Source organism: Marmota marmota, unplaced genomic scaffold (assembly GCF_001458135.2).
Source record: "Marmota marmota marmota unplaced genomic scaffold, marMar, whole genome shotgun sequence".
Classification (NCBI taxonomy): domain Eukaryota; kingdom Metazoa; phylum Chordata; class Mammalia; order Rodentia; family Sciuridae; genus Marmota; species Marmota marmota.
The window spans coordinates 40,769,440-40,781,647 of NW_025999900.1; the positions used below are offsets into that span (position 1 = coordinate 40,769,440).

Sequence of the window (12,208 nt, forward strand, 5' to 3'; positions counted from 1 at the left end):
TAATAGAAAGTAGAATGGTGGTTGCTGGGAGATGGAAGGGGAGGGGAATAGGATTGTCATTTAATGAATAGAGAGTTGATGTTTTGTAAAATGAAAGGAGTTTGGGAGATGAATTACATAATAATTTGAATGTGCATAAACATTTGAACAATACATTTAAAAGCAGTTAACATGGTGAATCTCCTGCTATGCTAATGTCATCCTTACTCTGCATTTTAACTACTTTCATTAAGCATTCATAAAAAGTACTATGTCACTTAATAATTGATGTTAAGTCAGGTATAGTGGCATACACTTATAATCTCAGATACACAGGAGGCTGAGATGGGATGATGGCAAGTGCAAAGCCAGCCTGGGCAATTTAGCAAGACCCAATATCAAAATAAAAAGTAAAAAGGGGGTGCTGGGCCTGGGGCTCAGAGGTAGTGCACTTGCCTGGAATGTGTGAAGCACTGGGTTCAATTCTCAGCACCGCATATAAATAAATAAAATAAAGGCCTATCAACAATTTAAAAATTTTTTAAAAATAAATAAAAAGGGTTGTGATATTGCTCAAAGGTAGAATATCCATGGGTTCAATTCTCAGTACTAATGAAATTAACTAAGGAGTGATAGGGGATAATAAGAAGTCATTCAACTCTGTATTGTCAAGAAACCTACATAAGCCAAACTGAATAATATTTTAAAAAATTAGAATCATTATTGTTTTTGCAAGTAGGGATCTCTCCAGCATAGTAGCATGTATGTACCTATAATTCCAGCAACTTGGGAGGCTGAGATAGGAGGATCTCAAGTTCTAGCCTCAGAAATTTACCAATACCCTGTCTCAAAATAAAAAGTAAAACAGGCTGAGGATGTGCCCCTGGATTCAATTCCCAGCACCACCAAAAAATTAAATAAAAATTAAAAAGGAAAGTTCATGAAAACAGAAATTAGTAAAAGGAAGGAGACTAAAAAGGGGAGGGAGGAGGGACAGAAAAATAGAAGATGAGTGGAATGAATCTGACCAAGCTTTCCTATGTCCATATATGAATATACCATAGAGAAGTTCAATTAACCCCCAAAGCAATATAATTTATGCCTTCCACAATTATCAGAAATTCATTTTGCATTTTTAAACAATCTTTAGACCTGTGAGTACACACAGCAATTCTTGAACTAAAACGCACCGTTTTACAAAACTGTCAATTCGCATCATTCACAGTGAAGATTTAGCAAACTTCTGAGATTACTTCTATTATTATTATTATATTAGTCCAATTATTTTGCATTGTAGAATATCTCTTTACCTTTGAGTAGTGAGGAAATTGTGCTAACTAACTCAGCTGAATTAGACTCACTGATTTAAAGTACTTAGGAATGGAAATCATCTAGACATCAAGAAAATTTACTGGGTTTAACAGATGATCTCTAGGGGCTGGGGATACAGCTCAGTTGGTATAGAGTGCTGGCCGTGCGTTCACAAGGCCTTGGGCTCGATCCCCAGCACCACACACACAAAAAAGAGATGATCTCTAGAGCCTATTTCCTAACTACAGTGAATGAAGCTCTAAACAAAGCTTAAAAGATTATCTAAAAATATTATACCATTGCATCCAAAAATTGAGTATTGATAAGTGTGATCAATTAAGACAACCAAATATTCTATAAATAAGTTCTCCTGTTTCATTGATAAAAATTTTAAATCTATTGGAAATTCCGTAGGTAAGACTGTTATTCATATACAAATAAAAAAATAAAAATCCAAGCTACAAATCTTATATTTCACTTTAATTTTTTTTTTTTAGTTTTAGGTGGACACAATATCTTTATTTTTTATATATATGTGTTGCTGAGGATCGAACCCAGTGCCTCACGCATGCCAGGCGAGCACGCTACCACTTGAGCCACATCCCAAGCCCCTTATATTTCACTTTGTTTATACACTTTTTTAAAAAATATGTTTTAGTTCTCAATGGACCTTTATTTATTTTTATGTGGTGCTGAGAATCGAATCCAGTGCCTCACACATGTTAGGCAAACGCTCTACCACTGAGCCACAATCCCAGCCCTATGAACTTTGGTCTCTACTTTTGATCATAGTAGTAATCTGCCTTGTGGACATAAAAGAAAACCCAATATGTTTCCTTTCTTTCTACTTAAGCATCCCATTTTCAAAATCATGCTCTACCAGACAATAAGAGACTATCAAAATCTTATTGGACTCATACACAATAATTTCCTGCAAATATTACTTTTTCACATATTATTTATATTCTTTCTTTGAAGTATTACAAATTATAGCAAATTATATTTTCCAAAGACAGCTACAAAAGTAGAGTCCGTCTCACTTGCCCTTCTTACAATGTAATACTGATACTCTTAACTTCAAGCAGTAGGGGTCTATGTACATACACCCTAGTTCACCCCTCCTCCAAACCTGGTGGACCTTGATAACTACCATAATCAACAGAATAAAGACACACTATGTGACTTTCAAAACTACATCACATATGCCATCCACCTTCACCTTCCTCTCTTAAGATGCTCTATTGGAACCCAGCCTCTAGGCTATGAGGAAGCCAAGCAGCCATAAGGGTAGGTGGTTGTGGAGGTGTTTTGGCCAATAGCCCAGGCTGAGGTCCCGGCCAACAGCCAGCATCACCATACAATGAGAGTGAACAAGCCAACCAACTATTTTAGCTCTCAGCACTGAGTCTCCCCTACCCTTCCAGCAATCCTACCTCATGTCATTTATTAACAGTAACAAGCATCCCTGTCCAAAAGAGTTTTGACTAAATTGCTGAATCATAAGCAAAATAAAGGATTATGTTTTAAGCCACTAAATTTGGGTTAGTTTGTAATAATAACAATCTCATAAATACAATTAGGAAACTGCACAAAAATAGAAGAAAAACAATTTTTATTTACTTTAAGTTTCACCACTGTTAACATTGACACATTTTACAATCAAGAAAATGTTGTGTCCCATCACCTAACATTCCAAATGCTTTGTTTTTACCAAAATAAAGGGTTACGTTTTTAAAGGCAGTCATCTAATTTTCATCTAAAAACAGGAAGGAATTTGGCATTTAACACTCAACCCACTTTTCTTTTCTAAACTATCTCTTTCACTTACCTGTCCTAAGTGAGGTGTCTAAGATTGCTGCCCCACCAATATTCCAATCTATGTATATGGATCAAGATCTTGGATGGCAACAGCAGCTGCACTGGCACTCTTCCCTGGAAGAAGCTGGTAAATTCCAAATCTGAAATTTTCAAGGAAAGGAAATCCTAAATACAGATATCTCCTTTCAATTTCAATCACTTACAATTCTACCCCTATAGTTAAGTGGGTATGGATGGAATCCATTACAGTAAACAGAAGTAAATGCACAGGTTTCACCAAAAACAGAGTTGGGTACTATGGATTCAAGTCCCCAGCTCTACTTTCTTAAGAACCATAGGATCTTCGTTAATTCACATGACATGTTCTCTGTACCTAAAGTAGGATTCTAGAGTCTGCAATTGTGTTACTTAACTTCTTTGAATCTTGATTTCCATATCTGCAAACCAGGAATAATTATAGTGCCATGGAGTTGTGGTAAATGGATAAGATGCTAAAAGTAAAAGAACAATCCACAAGAAAGTTCAATGTAGACACCTTCCAGGAGATAAATTAATTTTAATAAAATATCATTTTATTAATGGCCTAGTGAAAAAGTTTCTTTTTAACAACAATGTAAATATTCTTTATTTAAAACACTATAAAACTTAGTGTTACCTCTCTCCACTAGCCTCTAAGCAGCTTAAAGTCAGAACCAAGTTTGCTCCATTTACATTCCAAGCACCTAATAAGTAGCAGGTATCAATAGTTTATTAGAGAAAAATGACTGAGTGAAATAATAAAGAGTTTCTTTATTTTTATAGGGATTAAAGTTACAGTAGTTAAAAGTAAAAATTCTTAGGATTTTTATTCAATTAATTTTCAGTGTATAATTTAAGTGGCTACACATACCATATTTGAATCTGAATATGCATATACCTGTTTTAAGAAGCAAAATAAATTTACCACAGACAATGCAATAGTGGTTTTCCTGAATACAAAGACTGACAGCAATTAACATTTACTGGGCACTTATATTTGCCTCCTACTATTTCTAAGCTCTTTCTGAGGATTATATCATTTAATCCTGACAATGTCTCTTATGAAACAGACTAATAACATTCTCACTTTACAATTAGTAAAACTGAGGCAGAGAGGATTCAAGTTACTTCCAAAGGCACAAAACTACTAAGTGGTGGGGCCAAGATTAAAAAAACAACAAAGGAAATCAGAATGTCTAACTCTAATGTCTTTACCTAAATAACTGCTTTTTAAAAAAACCAGACTACCAGAACAAGGAGCACTTGCCCCAGATGTTTTATATATTTCATAAACATATGTATGTATATATATGTGTGTATTATATATATGAATACTATATATATAAATTTTAGTTGTAGATGGACACAATACATTAACTTATTTTTATGTAGTACTGAGGATCGAACCCAGTGCCCCATACACAACTCCAGCTCCAATGATTTCTTTTTCTAACTAAGAATTCCTTTATTATGCATGCTAAATACAAATATATGATACAGTCCTTGCCCTCAAGAACCCTTCAGTGTGGTACCATAACATTAAGTAGTCAAACCACTCAGTGAAAGAGCACTTACCTAGCATGAGCCAAGACCTTGGTTCAATCCCCAGCACTCGGGGTGGGGTGAGGGGGGAGTAGTCACATCAAAACTTTATTGTTTTACATTCAACTATCTCAATGTTAGATTTATGTGTAATTTCCTTTTTACTTATTCTTAATTTCACATATTACTACCTTGAGTTTTCAGAGGATTACAGGAAGGGTTTATACAATTTTGAAGGAAAAATAGGTTAAAAACTGAGAGACATTAAAAACTTTTGTGTGGTCATCTACTTTTAGATAATGACATTTTAAACAAACAGAATAAGAACAACTGAATTTCATTTCTGATAGATGCTCTAACAAAACAGCTACAGATGTAATTTGCAAATTGTATTTTTAGCCAGTAATGTGTTTCAATTCATTTTTTCACTGGCCTGATTCTTAAACAGACTATAATGTGTTTGATTTTTTTTTTTTTCAATTTTAACGGAGAGCTAAATACCAACAAAAAAGAAATAACAAAAGGTGTAGCAAATGCTTTTCAAGACATGCAAGCAACCAATGTTATTATGGAAAAGACCTGACATATAGGACCAAAATGAACATTGAAGTAACCGATATAATTAAAGAAACATTTTAAATTCTAAGATTAAATCTCACCTTCTTCCAGGACTACATTTCACATCTTTCTGCCTCTATAACAGCACAATAAATTGTCTCCTTACTGTCTTGTAACTATTTTTAAGGAAACCAATATTCCAATAACATTAGTCAAAAAGACAAACTATGGGTGTTATTCATAATTTCTCAGTATTTTAGCATTAGAGTAGTTTAGGTGCTATTACTAAAGGAAATGTGAAAATGAATTATTTTTAGTTGTAAATGAACACAATACCTTTATTTCATTCATTTAGTTTTATGTGGTGCTGAGAATTGAACCCAGGGCCTCACATGTGCTAGGTAAGGCTCTACCACTGAGCCACAACCCTAATGAATTATTTCTAAAATAATACCAGAAAAGAAACAAAAATCTAAATTTCTAAAAACACAATTGAAACACTGGCACTGTGAATTCATAGAACCAAACTACAAAAGGTTGCTAATACAACAATTTGGCTTGTCAAAATTTCACCTATAAGGCCCGGGGTTGTGGCTCAGTGGTAGAGCGCTTGTCTAGCATGCATAAAACACTGGGTTCAATCCCCAGCACCACATAAAAATAAACAAAATAAAGGTATTGTGTCCATCTACAACTAATATATATATATATTTTTTTAAAATATCTTTTTCACCTATAGACAGATGTTCACTATCACTATAACACTTTATACCACTTCCAAAATTAAGATTCTTTTTACTAATTCTATGAAGAGAATACCCAGATTGTTTACGTGTGGGGCAGCTGCCACTGGCAGAAGAGTTCTGAGAGAACTTTAGCCCAACATTTAAACTTTGTTCAGTCTTGGAAAAGAATTTTGACTTACTCTCATTACAGAATATGGCTGTGGAAAAAAATATTATCTAATTGAAAAAAATTATAGTTTTTTTACTTTCTTAGTAGAATCACTATGCTAGTTACAGTAAATATGAGAAGTGGGAGAAACCATCCCAATTCCAAAGTACTCTTGGAAAATAAAAATATTTAACTCTTAAATTTCATTTATCTGACTAAATACTTAACTTTTATAATACTGAAAGATCCTTGTCTCTTTCAAGATTTAGAATGCCAGTCCTAGTACCTTTTCAAAGGTTTTAGACCCACTCACCATCCAACCTCAATTGTGGATGCTATTCAAAAAATAGAAGTTGATACTTTTGTCTCCTCTTCAAGTACCAACATCAACAGTTCTTATAATTTCACTTTACCAAGGCCAATTGTGATCTACAGCTCACAACTCTGACCCTCCTGCTGGCTTCAAACAACTCTTGTCAAAATGATAGCAGGAGCATGTCTGTAATCCCAGGGGCTCAGGAGGCTGAGGCAAAAGGATTACAAATTCAAGACCAGTCTCAGCAATTTAGGGAGACCCTAAACAACTTAGCACAATTCTGTCTCTCTCTCTCTCACACACACACACACACACACACAGAAAAAAAAAAAAAGCAGGATACACTTCTTTTTCTCTTAATTATATACTCAAATCATTCTTGTTACCATGTGGTTCACAGACCAGTTGCATCACCAACACCTATAAATAAGCTTGTTAGAAATGCAAAATTTCAGCTCATACACTAGATCAACTGAATGAGAATCAGCTTTCTTCCTCCATAACTCCCCTCCCTCCCTTCCTTTCTTTTGTATTAATACTGGGGATTTCACCCAGGGCCTCCAACATGCTAGGCAAACTCTATCACTGAGTTTTATCTCTAGCTCTTTTTAAATTTTGAGACAGGATCTTGCTAAATTGCCCAAACTAGCCTGTAATTTGCAATCCTTCGTTTCAGCCTCTGGAGTAGTTGGGACTACAGGAGTGTACCACCACACCCAATAAAAATCAGCATTTTAACAAATCCTCAGATTATTCACACACAGAATTTTTAGAAGCACTGTCTAGTTCAATCATTCAGGATCCTTTCCTTCTTTATAGTTCCTTATATCCTGTCTGGCATATAAGGAACCACATTTTTTTTTTACTTTTGAGCATATTAAGACTCATCAAAAACTGGGCACAGTAGCACATGCCTATAATCCCAGCAGCTCAGGAAGCTGATGCAGGAGGATCACGAGTTAACAGTCAGCCTCAGCAACTTAGCGAGGCTTTAAGCAACTCAATTAGACCCTGTCTCTAAATAATATGCAAAAAAAAAGGGCTGCAAAAAAGGGCTGGGGATGTGGCTCAGTGGTTGTTTGCCCCTGAGTTCAATCCCTAGTACCAAAAAAAATAAAATAAAAAAATAAAGTCTCACCAAAATAAAGCAGAGAAACTTTAAGAATATAGTTTCTTCACAACTTTATTTTCATAAAAAATTATAAACTCCATAAATCCTGGAACTTCACTGTATAGTTAAAACTAAAACAGTACCAGGCAAATATTTATAGAAAGAACAAAACAGACACTAGATAATCCCTAAAAGTCCTCCTTAAATCTTTGGCTCTTTTACTTGCTATGATAGCAAAATTCTATCCAGAGAAACAGAAGGTAAAATATGAGATCGCCTAAATTTACAAAATGAAAACTATACTACTTTAAATTACATGATCAAGGTTACAAAGCAGGTTCACTATTAAGTTCAGAAAGCTAATATTTTATCAGATCAGTATTTCATTATTGCATCAGGTCAAATGACAATAACATTCTTCTATATATACATTAACATCCACAAAAACTCAACTACCCAGAAAAACTGTGCACTTGGAGCTTAAGTAAACCAAAAATGTGCACTCTACTGGAAAGAATCTGGACATACAAAATTAAAGATTACAAAAAATGATTAATTTATTTAAAACCAAAAGAACTGGGCATGGTGGTACACACCTGTAATCCCAGTAGCTCAGGAGGCAGAGGCAGGAGGATTGCAACCTCAAGGCCAGCCTCAGCAATTTAGCAAGGCCCTAAGCAACTCAGTGAGATCCTGTCTCTAAATAAAATACAAAAAAGGGCTGGAGATGTGGATCAGTGGTTAAGTGCCCCTGAGTTCAAACTCTGGTACTAAAAAAAAAAAAAAAAAAAAAAAAGTTATGAAAAAGAAAAAAATCAACACACCAGGATTGGTGGTACAAGCCTATAATCCTAGGGACTCAGGAGGCTGAGTAAGGAGGATCACAAATTGAAGGCCAGTCTCAACAATTTAGCAAGGCTCTAAGCAACTGAGACTCCCATCTCAAAATAAATAAAAAGGACTGGAGATACAGCTCTGAGGTAAAGCGCCCCTGGGTTCAATACCCAGTACCAAAAACAAAATAAAAAATACTATAGAACAGATATAGCAAGAGATTACAGAAAAAGAACAAAGATTAGAAGAAATCAAGAGATTCGGGAATATGATTTATGGAGAAAAGACAAAGGCAGCTAATAGCACAGAAATAGCAACAGAAGCAGCACTCATTTCAATAACCTCTAAGACAAATAATGTAAGAAATTTTTAGAGCAAATTCATTTCTCTACTTATCATATCCAACATATCTAAATTAACAAGGAAATAATATCCCTAACCCTTTAGAGATCAATTAAAAGCAAATTAAATTAAATATATGTCTTCTATGGTAAGTATTGTTATAGAAAAGTTTTCATCAATATCTATGAAGATTTTCATCTTAAAAAAATTCATTAAGGACTGGAGTTGTGGCTCAGTGGTAGAACGCTCGCCTAAGTTCGATCCTCAACACCACATAAAAATAAAGAAATAAAATAAAGGTACTGTGTCCAACTACAACTAAAAAATAAATATTTTTTAAAATTCATTAATATTGTGATACCGCATTTATCTTCTATAGCTCATTTTCCCTAACTGCTTATCAGTCTAAAACACTGATGCTATTAATGCACTTGGAGATTGATTTTTCTAAAAAACATTTTCTACCAGGCATGATGGCACACACCTGTAATCCCGGGAATTTGGGAGGCTAAGGCAGGAGAATTACAGCTCAAGGCCAGCTTCAGCAATTTAGCAAGACCCTAAGAAACTTAATGAGACTATCTCAAAATAAAAAACAAAAGACTGAGGGATGTAGCTAGTTCAATCCCTAGTACAAAAAAAAAAAATTCCAGAATTGTTATTTTTAAGGAAAAAAATTACATTAAGACTAAAATAAGGAAGGGAAGACTACCAGGACAAGGGACTAAGACAGTAATCATAAAAGACTAATAAATTTGAATACAAAAATAAAAAATCTACACTGCAAAAGGCATTGAGACAAATGACAAATTTGAAAAATATTTAAAACATAAAACAAAGATTTAATACCCTTAATGGGATAAGGAACTCTTACAAATCAATAAAAAAATAAATAAATAAAGCCGGTCTGAGGTTGTGGCTAAGTGATAGAGTGTCTGCCTAGCATGTGTCAGTCACTGGGTTTGATCCTCAGCACCACATAAAAATAAATAAATAAAAGCACTGTGTTAATCTACAACTAAAAAGTTATTTAAAAAAATAAAAAATTTTAAAAAGCCAGTAGGGTGACGTGCTCATATATAATCCCAGCTACTGGAGGGGCTGAGGCAGAAGGATTGCAAGTTTGAGACCAGCCTTGGCAATTTAGTGAGATCCCGTCTCAAAATAAAAATAAAAGCTCAGTATTACCCTTGGATTCAATCCCCAGTACTAAAAACAATAACAAAAAAGGCATGAGCAGAAATATATGAACACACAACTGACAAAAGAAATGAAACCATAAGCACAAGATTTTTACTTCACTAGTAATAAATAAAAAGATACAAATCAGCATCATATCAAACAAATATTTAAAAGATCAATAATATCTAATATTGTATAAGGTATGGGAAATCTGGCACTTGTCATCACTATTATTAGGCTATATCCAATAATGTTATTCTAGTATAAAAGCTTCTAGGGAAATAATCACACTTCAAATATGCTCATCCTCTAACTCAAAGCAAATTACCTTTGGAAAATTTATCCTAAATAAATTAATAACTATGCTAATATTTACATGTATAAAATACATTACATATGCCTGGCCTATGGTAGGTGTTCAATAAATATGTGAGGAAACAATTAATCATATTATTTATAATGGCAAGAACTGTTAATAGGTATGTCTACAAAGTATCTATTATATGAATACACCCATGGCATACCCATGCAATTAAAATCCTATATAGCTATTGAAAATGATAATGCAGACTATAATTATTGATGAAAAATATACCTATAGGAGGCTGGGACTATAACTCAGTGGTAAAGTCCTTGCCTTGCATGCACAAGGCCCTGAATTTGCTCCCCTAGCCCCACAAATAAAAAAAAAGAAAACAACAATAAAAAACACCTATCAAGGCTAGGGAGTAGTGGTACATACCTGTAATCTCAGCAACTCAGGAGGCTGAGGCACAAGGATCACTTGAGCCCAGGGGTTTAAGGCCAGTATAAGCAATACAGCATATCACTCAAAATAAGCACACTCCTACCTAGGGTGTGTGTAGGGCTAAGGGTAGCCCAGTAGTTGAAAAGGTACTTCGAATATGTGAGATCCTGAGTTCAATCCCCAGAAAAAATACACACATATATACAAAACACCTGTAATATGAAAACACACACACACACACACACACCTCAAAACATTACTTAAAAACTTTGGGCTGGGGTTGTGGCTCGGTGATAGAGCACTCGCCTAGCACATGCAAGGCCCTGGGTTCGATCCTCAGCACCACATAAAAATACGTAAGTAAAATAAAAGTGTTGTGTCCAACTACAACTAAAAAATAAATATTAAAAAAAAACTTATACATAGGGCTGGGGCTGTAGATGAGTAGCAGAGCATTTGCCTAGCATGTGTGAGGCACTGGGTTCTATCCTTAGAATTGAATAAAATAAAAGCATTCTGTCCATCTACAACTATTAAAAAAAAAAACAAAACCTTATACATAGAAATTGAAAGCAGGGACTTTCAATATGTACACTATCGTTCACAACAGCATTATTCACCACATCCAAAAGATAGAAACAACTCAAGTGTCCATCAATGAATGAAGGGATAAATATAATGTAGTAATATACATACAATAAAGAATAAACTATTGAGATCTGAGCCTTAAAAAACACACAACTTCTAATAAAAGGGGAGATAAGTCTAACATCAAAGTAAATATCAAGAATTGAAAGCCCCAACCAATTTTACTATACCTCTTGCATTCTCAGAGATTAATGTAACTCTAGCATAGCCCAAACTATTACATAGGGCACACCTGGGGGATTTACTCCATCAAGAATAGGAGGATACTTAAGAGCTGAATCCAAATTTAGTCCTAGCTAAAACTTTATTGAGCTCAAGAACTGTGTTTCCAGAAAAAAAAGAACTGTGTTTCCATGTGTGGGAGCAGTGTTCTGGCTTAGCTAGGTACTCATCCCATGAGGTGCTGTCCTCTCACACAATTGATGAAGCAAAGGAAAGTTAAGTCAACATACTCTCCAAAGGAAACTAAGACAGCTATCTTCAATTGCAAGATTAACTATGGAATCATTAGAAGGTTACAATCAGTACTTAAAGGAAGACAGAAGAGGAGGAGAATGGAAAAGATTAGTGTATCACATGTATATAGGTGAGTATTTTCTTTCAACTCTGGGAAAGAGATCACCATAAAAATATTTAATATTAATTGTTGTAGAGAAACTCTTGTACATAATTGTTGTAGAGAAACTCTTGTACATGTGCACCTTAATACATAAGAATATGTAATAGCAACAGAATAGAAAAAACAAATATCCATCTTTTAAAAAATGACTAAATTAGGGTAGTTATACAATTAACTCCTATCTCTGAGAAAATGAACCACATTTATAGACATCAATATAGAAGAATCTTAAAAACATAATAATAAGAACAAAGCAAATATAAATATAAATAAATACAGTATGGTTTA

At 34.3% G+C, this 12,208-nt stretch overlaps 1 protein-coding gene across 13 annotated transcripts in view; it reads right to left on the bottom strand.

Moving 5' to 3' along the window:
- Numb (NUMB endocytic adaptor protein) overlaps window positions 1-12,208 on the bottom strand; it is a 166,785-nt gene that overhangs the window by 127,078 nt on the left and 27,499 nt on the right. For 11 of the 13 annotated variants that reach the window (XM_048798953.1, XM_048798946.1, XM_015493644.2 and 8 more), the window contains exon 2: window positions 3,119-3,248. The exons of the other annotated variants lie outside the window; for them this stretch is intronic. The gene's annotated coding sequence lies outside the window, so the exon portion shown is untranslated. The remainder of the gene's footprint in view (window positions 1-3,118; window positions 3,249-12,208) is intronic. 13 annotated transcript variants of the gene reach the window in all.